The following is a 10821-nucleotide window of genomic DNA, read 5'->3' as shown; positions in this document are numbered from 1 at the left end:
AAAAACGCGGCTAAACACCCGTGTATAGGCGCGTCTGAGTGGTACTATACACGCGGTTTTACACGCATGTCTCTGGCCGCGATGATACACGCGCTGATACACGGGCCCGCTACCTTTTTTCACAAGTCATTTTTAGCGGCTAAGAGCGCGGGTATGAGCCCGATCCCTTGTAGTGTTCATGGTATCAGAGCCTGGTTCATGCTAAGGACTGAGCTATAAGCAAGAGAAGCACAGGAAGCGGTACGAGGGTAAGAGCTTCAACTACTCTTCCCTATTTATGTTGGCGACTACACCCTTGTCGTCGGGGGCTCTACGGGAGGCACCAAACGATCTCTGATTGAGGAGCTTTCTTTGCGGGAGTAAAGCTATAGGGCAACTATACTATCCAATAACTATCCTATTGGATAGTATCCTATCGATCAAAAATTTTCAGGCCAAAAACGCGTTTCAGGCGTGTTACGACCTCCGTTTTTCAGGCGATTTCGAGCACTGCGGGTAAGTCATCGATTCTTTGCAGAACTCTGTTTTAAGAACTGCAAGAAGACATATTGGTTGTGCAGACATTGTGTGTGTGCTACAACGAGGTCAACAGTTGCCATTGGGTGTATGTATGCACGTTGAGGTCACTGGTTGTGACATTTGAGTGTACTACAGTACTGCTGCAGAAAATATAGCAGTTTGTGCAGGACAAACCAAAGTGCTGTTTCTGATAAATTTGTGTGTCTGGCAAGATGTCAAATGATGGCATAAACCATATTGGTGCTGAGAAGCTTGATAAGAACAACTTCCATGCTTGGAGGTTCAGGCTGACGAATTTCCTGATGGGAAAGGGTTATTGGGACTACATAGAAGGTGAGTATGAAGAGGCACCAGAGATACCGGAGATCAATCCAACTACTGCAGATGTGAAAGAGTTCAAGGATTGGAACCAAGGAGCTAGAAAAGTTATGTATTGGCTCTCTATCAATATACACAGGACACCATGATTAGGCACATACAGGATGCCAAGTCCCCCAAGGAGGCGTGAGAAACCTTGGTAAAACTCTATGAAACAAATACCAAGGCACAAAAGATATAGTTGAAGAATGAACATATTGTGGAGAAAAAGGCATGGGACACCTTGGTAAAACTCTATGAAACAAATACCAAGGCACAAAAGATACCGTTGAAGAATGAACTTCATATTGGAGAAAAAGAGTATGTCTGTGAATGACTATGCATTGAAGATCAAGGGTATTGTGGAATCCCTTGCATCTATTGGCGTTTCAGTAGATGATGATGATAAGGTGGAAGTCTGTCTACGTGGCCTCGGGCCACAATACAAGGCATTCAAGATGTCTATTCAGACTCGAGAAAACATTCCCAATTTCACAGATTTGGTATCTATATTGATTATAGAAGAGAAGAGCTTTGGTGAAGACCAACAGCCTTCACAAAACAAAAACAGTTCAGAGAGCAACAGGCCTTCTACACAAGTTTACGAAGAGGACGAGGTAGAGGGGGCCGTGGACGTAGCCAAGGAGGTGGCCGAATAGGTAATCAGAATTATGGCCAACAGGAGCAACAACAATAGTCCCAGAATTCACAACAACAACAACAACACGCAGGTGGAAGAGGCCAATTCAGAGGCAGGGGGAGTCAAAGAGGCCGTGAAAATTGGCAAAGGTAGTATAATGATACACGTGGATGCTTTTATTGTGGTAAGCCTGGACATGCGCATGTAGATTGTTATAAGAAGCAGGCTGATATGCAAAATAGAAAATTGCAGCAAAACAACTATGCATCCTCGAGCAGAAACAATGAGGATAATGAAAGGTTGTTTGTTATGCAGCATGTCGTTAATGCCATGTCTGAAAATGTAGAAACAGCACATAAAGATGATGTATGGTACGTTGATTCAGGTGCTTCAAACCACATGACAAGTCATGGAGAGTGGTTCAAGGAGATGACACTACTCATCCAATTGCCCATGTTGGAGATGTGCCATTGTTTATGCAGGATGGCAAAGTAAAGTACCTTGCAGATGTACTTCATGTTCCAAACATAACAAAGAATCTGGTTTCAGTTGGCCAAATGATTGAGTAGGGTTTGCAAGTTTGGTTTAACCCTGATGGTTGTTATGTTGAAGACTTTAAAGACAAGTGCAGGTTGGTTGCAAAAGGCAACAGAGTGGGCAGAATGTTTACATTGAATGTAAACATGCCTGAAGTGAGTGCTGCAATGTTTGCAAATGGTTCACGAATTGTTACAGACACAGATATTTGGCATAAAAGAATTGGACATGTGAATGTGTAGAGAATGAAGTCTATGCAGACTAAAGGAATTGTGATAGGGCTGCCAAAGTTTTAAAGTTGAAGGTATGCAGAAAATATGTGAAGCATGCCAATTTGGAAAGCAAACAAAGCATGCATTTCCATGTAACAGAAATGTGAGCAGAAATGCACTAGATGTTGTGCATTCAGATGTATGGGGTCCTACGAAGACCATGTCTATGGGAGGCTGTAGGTATTATGTGACATTTATTGATGACTACTACACAAGGAAAGTGTGGGTATACTTTATGAAGGAGAAGGGTGAGGTGTTCACTCATTTTCAGAATTTCAAAGTTATGGTTAAAAAGCAAACAGGGAAATATGTAAAGTGCCTAAGGTCAGATGGAGGGAGAGAGTACTTCTCCAATGAGTTCTCTGAATTTTTGAAGAAGAATGGTATTCGGAGACAGATTCAATCAGGAAAAAAGCGTTGATGTAATAGTTTCCCTTCTATCGGGTTTATTCAGATGAAGGTTAGTTCAGTATCTTGACCTCGTTCCCAAGTATTGAGCTTCAAAGAAAAGACAAAAGGATCTTAGTCAGTTAGCCAAACCATAGAGAAAAGATTTGTAACTATGTTTTAGGCACCCCACGTCATTTACTCCCGGGCGACCTAGTAAGAAAAGGCTTGGAACTATCAAAGCCAATTTCTCTTATTTGTAACTCATCTTCTCATTTGTGCAATAGAAATGGAGTGCCTCTCTCTCCCTCTCTCTTGCAACTTTAATCTAGCATGTGTGGTGTGCTTAGGGTTAAGGTTGGGAAGTGATTAGTGCTAATCACTTGTTCTCTCGTGCTTTCTCTCTCTCTCTCTCTCTCTCTCTCTCTCTCTCTCTCTCTCTCTCTCTCTCTCTCTCTCTCTCTCTCTCTCTCTCTCTCTCTCTCGTGATTAGGCTAACCGACGTGATCTTCTTCCACAGAGATCCCACATGATCTTTGTGAGAGATCTTGTGTAAGATTCCTCCCCAGCCTCTCAAGATGTCCAGCATCTTCCCCTGTAATCAAATCCCTCTTCAGAAATATAAAAGATCTTGTTTCTACCAGTTTTGGCCTAGAGAGAGAAAATATTCTAGAAAGAGAATATTTAGATTTTAAATATTTTTGGATGGAAAAAATTCTCATCTTATTAAAATAAGTTCCCCTGAAACAGAAGTTCAAAAAGATTTTCAGAAGGTGCATTAGAAATTAAGTATAATCTGTTCAAGAGGCATTATCCTGGGGGTGAAGATTTTTTTGAAATTTTAAATTAAGGTTCCTATGGACCAATAAGATTCATCCAAATGTAGGGAGGAGATAAATAGAAGAATAAAAGAAAAATCCCCCAAAAATGAGTAAATACTCACATAAGATGAAGAGTTGACTAAGGACAAGGTTAATAGTTTAAAAAGAGAGATATTTAGGTGAAATGATGCATTTTTGACACCTCTGCGTGGGGGAATTCCCCTCATGAAGGAGATTCCTATTTCACATGCTTGAATGAGTTTTAAACTCCCAAATAATGGGATATTTTTATCTCTTCTCTCTCCTGTTTCAACTAGATCCAAAAAGTGAGCAAAACTGACCTAAAAATGGTCAAAAATTGACCTAACTGATCTGGAAAATTCTAGAATTAGTTGGCTTGGTTAGAAGCTCACTTTTTCCTATAAATAGAAGCCCTCCCCTTTTTTGAAACTTAATAGTGTTCTGCACTGTTACCCTATCTCTCCCAAGTGCCAAAAACAGTGAATTGTATTCATAATTCATTAGTTTTTGACCGTCCCTCTTCCAAAAGATTGGTGGCCACTCTTGTCTCAAACAAGAGTTGAACTCTCAAACCATCAACCAAAGGAAAGCTCTCAAATTCATTATTAAGTTGGTGATTCTTCTCTTTTCCATTTATTTTATGGTTTTTATGGTTTTTAATGCTTTTTGTCTTCTCTAAAATTGCAAGTGATGTTATGCCTCATTGCAAAAGGCATTCCCCTCTCTTCTCTAGTAAATCCAACCATTCTTTATCCTAGGTGAATGATTAATGAATAAAATCAAGTTTTTTATAATGTTTCTCTTAAATAAGTAGAAAAATAATACTTTAGAATGATTTAAATACTCTTGATGCATTTCTAATTAACTTTAGAGACTTAAAATTGAAAAATGGTCAGCCATACAAAGGAGGTTATGGCAAAAATTTTCAAAAATTTAGAAATAAGTATTATCTTTCATTATTCTAAAAGAGTAATCCTTATGATTTCTATATTCTAAAGTGTCATTTTCATGCATAGAAGATGCATTTTTATTATTCGTATAAAAGAAATTTATTTATATATTTTAAAAGTGTTACTTTTATCATATTGTTTTTTATGCATAAAATAATGCATAAAAGATTATTTTAAAATAGTTACTTTCATCATATTGATTTTTATGCATAAAAGTATGCATAAAAGATTATTTTTATTATAAAAGTGTTTACTTTTATCATATTTGATTTTCATGCATAGAAGTATGCATAAAAGATTATTTTTATTATAAAAGTGTTGCTTTTATCATATTTGATTTTCATGCATAGAATTATGCATAAAAGATTATTTTTTATTATAAAAGTGTTACTTTTATCATAATTGATTTTCATGCATAGAAGTATGCATAAAAGATTATTTTTTATTATAAAAGTGTTACTTTTATCATAATTGATTTTCATGCATAGAAGTATGCATAAAAGATTATTTTTTATTATAAAAGTGTTACTTTTATCATATTTGATTTTCATGCATAGAAGTATGCATAAAAGATTATTTTTTTATTATAAAAGTGTTACTTTTATCATATTTGATTTTCATGCATAGAAGTATGCATAAAAGATTATTTTTTATTATAAAAGTGTTACTTTTATCATATTTGATTTTCATGCATAGAAGTATGTATAAAAGATTATTTTTTATTATAAAAGTATTACTTTCATCATAAATGGTTTTTATGCATAAATGGGTGCATAAAAGATATTTTTTTATATTAAAAGTGTGATTTTCATCATAAATGGTTTTTATGCATAGATGGGTGCATAAAAGATATTTTTTATATTAAAAGTGTGATTTTTATCATAAATGATTTTTATGTATAAATGGGTGCATAAAAGATATTTTTTTATTAAAAGAGTGATTTTCATCATAAATGATTTTTTTATGATGATAAAAGTGTGACTTTCATCAGAATCGGATTTTATGCATAATTAGATGCATATAGAATCTTTATAATTATATAAGGGTTCTCCTTAATCCTCTATTTAATTTTCGTAAAAATTGGAAAAATAAATAAGTAGATAATCTATGAGAAGAAATGCTACCGTTTCATATTCACTAAGATGGTAATGAGAAAATTCAATTGAACTATCGAAGTCGGAGATTGAGATAAATGATTATTTTATTCCTCATAAGAAATTCATGTTTTAGAAACCTGTAAGCAAATATTCGTCGAACGAAATTTAGAAAAAGAGAAATTAAAATAGTACCTTTCGAGAGAGATAGTTTAGGAAGAACCTTTCCAGACCCAAACTCTAATTCTGACTATTGACCAAGACCTAATTCCTTCGTCAATGACGATGTGCTCAGTTCAGGAAAAATGCACTCAAAACACCCACCGAATCTGGAACTAAGTTAAGACTTTTGATTTTGATCTGAGGATCAAGTTAACAGAATTCGAGGAATTCTGTTTAGAATTCAGACTTGGATCTAGAAGTATTGGGATACGGATTTAAGATTATTCATGGTTTTCAAACAAAAATCAAAACAAAACTTACATAGAAACCCTGTTTTCTTAAAAGACTATCTTACGCCAGAATGCTGGAGGGAGCATTTGGCATATATGTTTATCTAAGGGAAGTTCGGTTGCAATAGCTGGGGGGGGGGGTCTCACGTGGCAAAGCCTGCCGAGGTCTTGACCAGCCTCGGTATGGTTAAAATGGTGCGCTTCCGGTACGATGGACGAGGACCAACAAAGCGGTCCCTGAGTGAAGTGCCAGGACACCTAAGGAGGATCCTGGAGGGTTCTGACCAGGCGATGCACGGGCTCGCGGTGCCGAGGACATCCATACGTATGTCGAGGAAGATATTGTATGACAGACCAATGTTATTGTAATCTATCACTGGATCTCGTTGTTGACTCGCTGGTCTCAACGGAGAGTCCAGAGTGATACTATTTTGTGAGAAACAAAGACTCAATGGAAATTTTGAAGTATGACATGTGTAACCAGTAAATTGTTTGTCAATGGATTGTTTGTCAATGGATTGTTTTGATTAAAGTTTTAAAGAGGAGTGTGTGCGTATTTGTTTTCTAAAGCTAAAGTTAAGAAAGGCATTTCAATTATGGGTGGGTGAGTACTTGTTTGGTTCCACCGATTCCAGTGGTAGGGTGGTGGCTAACCCATGGGCCGGATGGGGTTAGGCTGGAATCATGGAGTTTTAATAATCAAACTGAAAAATCTTAGGATTACGCTAGGCTTCGAGTAGATAGTTAATGCCCTGATAAATTTCTCGATTGAGTGGATCAACGGCTGTGCCTAATCTTGATTAGGAAAAAAGCATTGAATTGCTCAGATGATTAAATTATATCAGTGATAGTTTCCTTCTATCTGGTTTATTCAAGTGAAGGATAGTTTAGATTTTGATCTTGTTAGAAAACTCGTTAAGAAAAATTCAAAAAGCTGGAATCGTCCCCGCTTTTTTCCGGGCATGGGAAATTTTCCCGGTTTCGGTTTTCGGAGTGACCACCAGCCTAGTCTCATGCCCGGATATTCGTGGGCGAGGCCCCGAGTGAGAAACCCTACCCCGCGCATGAGGGGGCTGCTTCCACTATCAGCTACCGAGAATCCGGCGCGCGGAGGGGGCAGAGGGATCTCACAGCTTGCATCACTGTTGGATTAGAGTAACCGCCTCGGTATGACAATGACAGGAGGACGACGATGACGGGTGGCTACGGTGGAGCTCTTGAGCCATGCTCGAGCTCGACACATAGGCAACTTCTCATCATGACACAATGGTTAGGGTAGGCTTTGCTTACCATTTTTTATGCCGTTGGTGGGGGGAACGCCATCCGCTACTTGTCTATGCCATCTTTGATTTGAATCCGACGGAGCCCCCATAGCCCGGTGCCAGGTAGGCTCTTTGGCATACGATTTTTTATTTTTTTGTTGTATTTTGATATTTTGTTTGGTTGTTTCTGATATTTTTATTAAGATTCATGTATAGCTTTGTGTTTAGAGTAGGATTACTACTTGTTTGAGTAAAAAAACTTGTTTTTATATATAATTAGAGAGCCTCAAGAGGAGGAACCTATACTCTTTGTTAATTTTTAGCTTAATCTTATTTTTTGCTTAATTTCTTTGCATAGGTAGGCTAGTATTATTAGATAGAACACCAATCTTATTTTTTTGCTTAATTACTTTGCATAGGTAGGTTAGCATTATTAGATAGAACACTAATCAAACAAAAAACCATAAACTATCTCGTAATTTTTACTAACTATCACTAACCTATTGGTTAGTGTGATTAGTGGACTTAAAGAGAGTAAAAAACTAAAAATTAAGCCTAATGCTTGCAATTAGACTAATTAGAGTTGCATTAGTGTTATAAACACTTGTCTTGACTCAAATCTATGCTTAGTTTACTTTACTTAAGCCTTAATTACGTCATACCATGAACAACTGCAGTGCTTCTGCCTAAAAATAATGTGGCATATTCTTTTCAGACATCAAGGCATGTGCCACTTCTCCAATGTGCCTATTTTTTCTTTTTGCAACACCATTATGTTACTACGGAGTGTACCTTGATGTAAACTGTCTCTTGATTGCTTGCTTTCTCAAGAAATCATTGAACTTGTTAGAGAAATACTCTCCCCAATCATCAGATGTCACGCATTTTATTTGTATGCCTTTTTCCTTCTTAACCAAGACTTTAAATCTTTGAAAGTGAGAAAACACCTCACTTTTCTTCTTCATGAAATAAACACACACCTTCCTAGGGTGATGTAGCATAATACATGTAACCTGCAATTGTTATAATCTTGGTCGGTCCCCATACATCTGAATGTATAATATCTAATGGCCTTGCACTAACATGCTTTTCTTGTGGGAAAATATGTTTGGCTTGTTTACCAAGCTGACATGCTTCACATACTTTATGTATACCATTAACCTTAAACTTTGGCAAACCTACAACCCTTCAGTTATTGTATATGCACATGAGCAATGCACTTGTGCCATATGTCAATATCTACAATGACACCTATTCCATATGTAAACATGGCTACCTTTACCTCAGGAATGTTCACATGGGTGCCTTTACCTTAGGCATGTTCACATCCAAAGTAAACATCCTACCATTTTTGTTACTTTTTGCAACCAAACGATACTGATTTTTAAAGTCTTTCACAAAACATCCTTGAGGACTAAACCTCACTTATATACCCTGCTCAACCACATGCTAGATGCTCTCAATAGCAAGGCATACATCGATCCCAATCAGCGATCCAAGCACTTTAAGAGTCAAAAGTGGCATAAAGGATGACTCTACCTCGATAACTCAAAGAGTCAGAGGAGTTTTGGCCTTCCCTACTTGCCTAAGAGAACATGCCACACACCACCACTAGGATGAGATGTAGTATAGTCCACCTCGAGTCCCAATACAAACTCTGCATATAACTGCTTCTCAAAGTATTAGGGAATCTAGCGATGGTGTGGCATCCTCCCATAAGTGGCTATTAGCAGTCATCTTTTGTCTGTACATTTACACCAGGGCCTCTGTTGTGGGTGTGCCCGCCTGGATTAGGTGTTTTCTCATTTTTCCCCTCTCAATATTTTTTCCTATTTTTTCCATATTTTTGTAGGTGTGGGAGGGAGTATTGGACCTGTCGGCTATACCAGATGAATGCTGGCAGACTGGTCACTGGCTTTCTTGACTTTCCCTATGTGCTAGCTGACTGGAGGGAAACCTGGTTGTGGGACTTTTTTTGCTGATGTTGGCTGTCTCTCTACAGTAGGCCGTCTCCACTTGTGGGGCCATATAAAATGGCCCCACGTCCCCCCACTTGTTGTATCATATTTATACGATTTTCTTGTGTATATAGAGCAGAGTTACACGCCTCTCTCTCTCTCTCTCCTTCTCCATTGCTATATTTTTTCTACAGTGCACTTGCTCTTGTGTTCTCTGATTTTGTCATCATCTCCGCGCTGCATATTCTGACATGGTATCATAGCTCTAGGCTCTTGATAGATCTTGGGAACTATGTGAGCAATAGGGGGGTGATTGTTTTGGTGCTGATTGGTGGACTATTTTGGACTGTTTGGGAAGAGGAGAAGCAAGAGGAAGGCGAGCTAATTTGCTGGACAACCACTTGTAGGTTTAAGTTCCTCTTTGTTCCCACCCACCCACCCTTTTTAGTTACATCCCCGTAATGGCAGATCTACTTGAGATTACTTTTTGAGATGATTGAGAGGCATGTGAAGATCTCGACCCTCCCCACGTTCCTAGTGGACCGTCAGTTGGACGAGAATAACTATGACATCTGGAAGGTAATGATGGAATCTATGTTGGAGTCTTATGACCTTGTTGATTTCATTGTTGTTGGGGTTCCACAGCTTGAGGTAGAGGAAGGGGAGTTACTCTCGCTTTGGAAGGAACACGAGGCATAGGCACAGTTGTGGGATCGTGTCAATGCCAGGGTTCGTTCTTTCATTTTCCTCAATTGTTGCACACCGCAAAGCATATGACGCTGGCCAGAGGTATATGGTAGCTTTTGGCTTCTCTCTATAGCAAGGTATCGCCCATGAAGAGGATTTCCTTGGAAGTATAGAGGTTATGAATCCTGCAAAGTCATCGATACGATGCGAGAGCACATTAACAAGCTGCAGGCTCTTTAGCACCAAGAAGTTCTTCAAGAAGCTGGGAAGGAGATATCATCAGAGGATATGGCCATCACGTTGCTATCGCATTTGCCCTCTCAGTACTCAGCTTTCTACTCTTCTTTGATTACCAGGTTGTGGCAGGCTCAGCACCATCACATGATGGGAGGAGCTTGTGCCCATGGTCTTGGACTAGGAGGAAAGATTCACGAACCCTCCACAAGGTAGAGGTTCGAAGGCCTTGTCGTTGAGACGACAGAGGCAGAGTATCGGGCTACTTGTGGTGCTTCACCAAGAAGACATGAATGTCTATAGAGTGAATACGATCAAAAGGGTATAATGTCCATGAACCCTATGCCTGATATAGCCCCAAAAGTACACATGTAAATGTCCCGAAGCCCAAGTACCTAGGCTCCATTGCACATGTGCATGTGCACCCAAACCTACTTCATTACAACTACTGCATGAATGCCCAAATTAAGCCCTTGGACAAACCAATCAACAAAAAATTTACATAGAGGATCGGGTTTTTTCTGCCACTCTCTCCCTCAAGCTTAGCAGCTTTGTTGCATAGGCTTCTACAACCATGTTCTCTTGTCGGAGCTCTCTCATTTGATCACAAAGTTGAGTTGCAGACTTTAT

This window comes from Cibotium barometz, chromosome 48 (genome assembly GCF_041138505.1).
Source record: "Cibotium barometz isolate CiBa-2024 chromosome 48, ASM4113850v1, whole genome shotgun sequence".
Classification (NCBI taxonomy): domain Eukaryota; kingdom Viridiplantae; phylum Streptophyta; class Polypodiopsida; order Cyatheales; family Cibotiaceae; genus Cibotium; species Cibotium barometz.
This window is presented reverse-complemented; position numbering follows the sequence as displayed.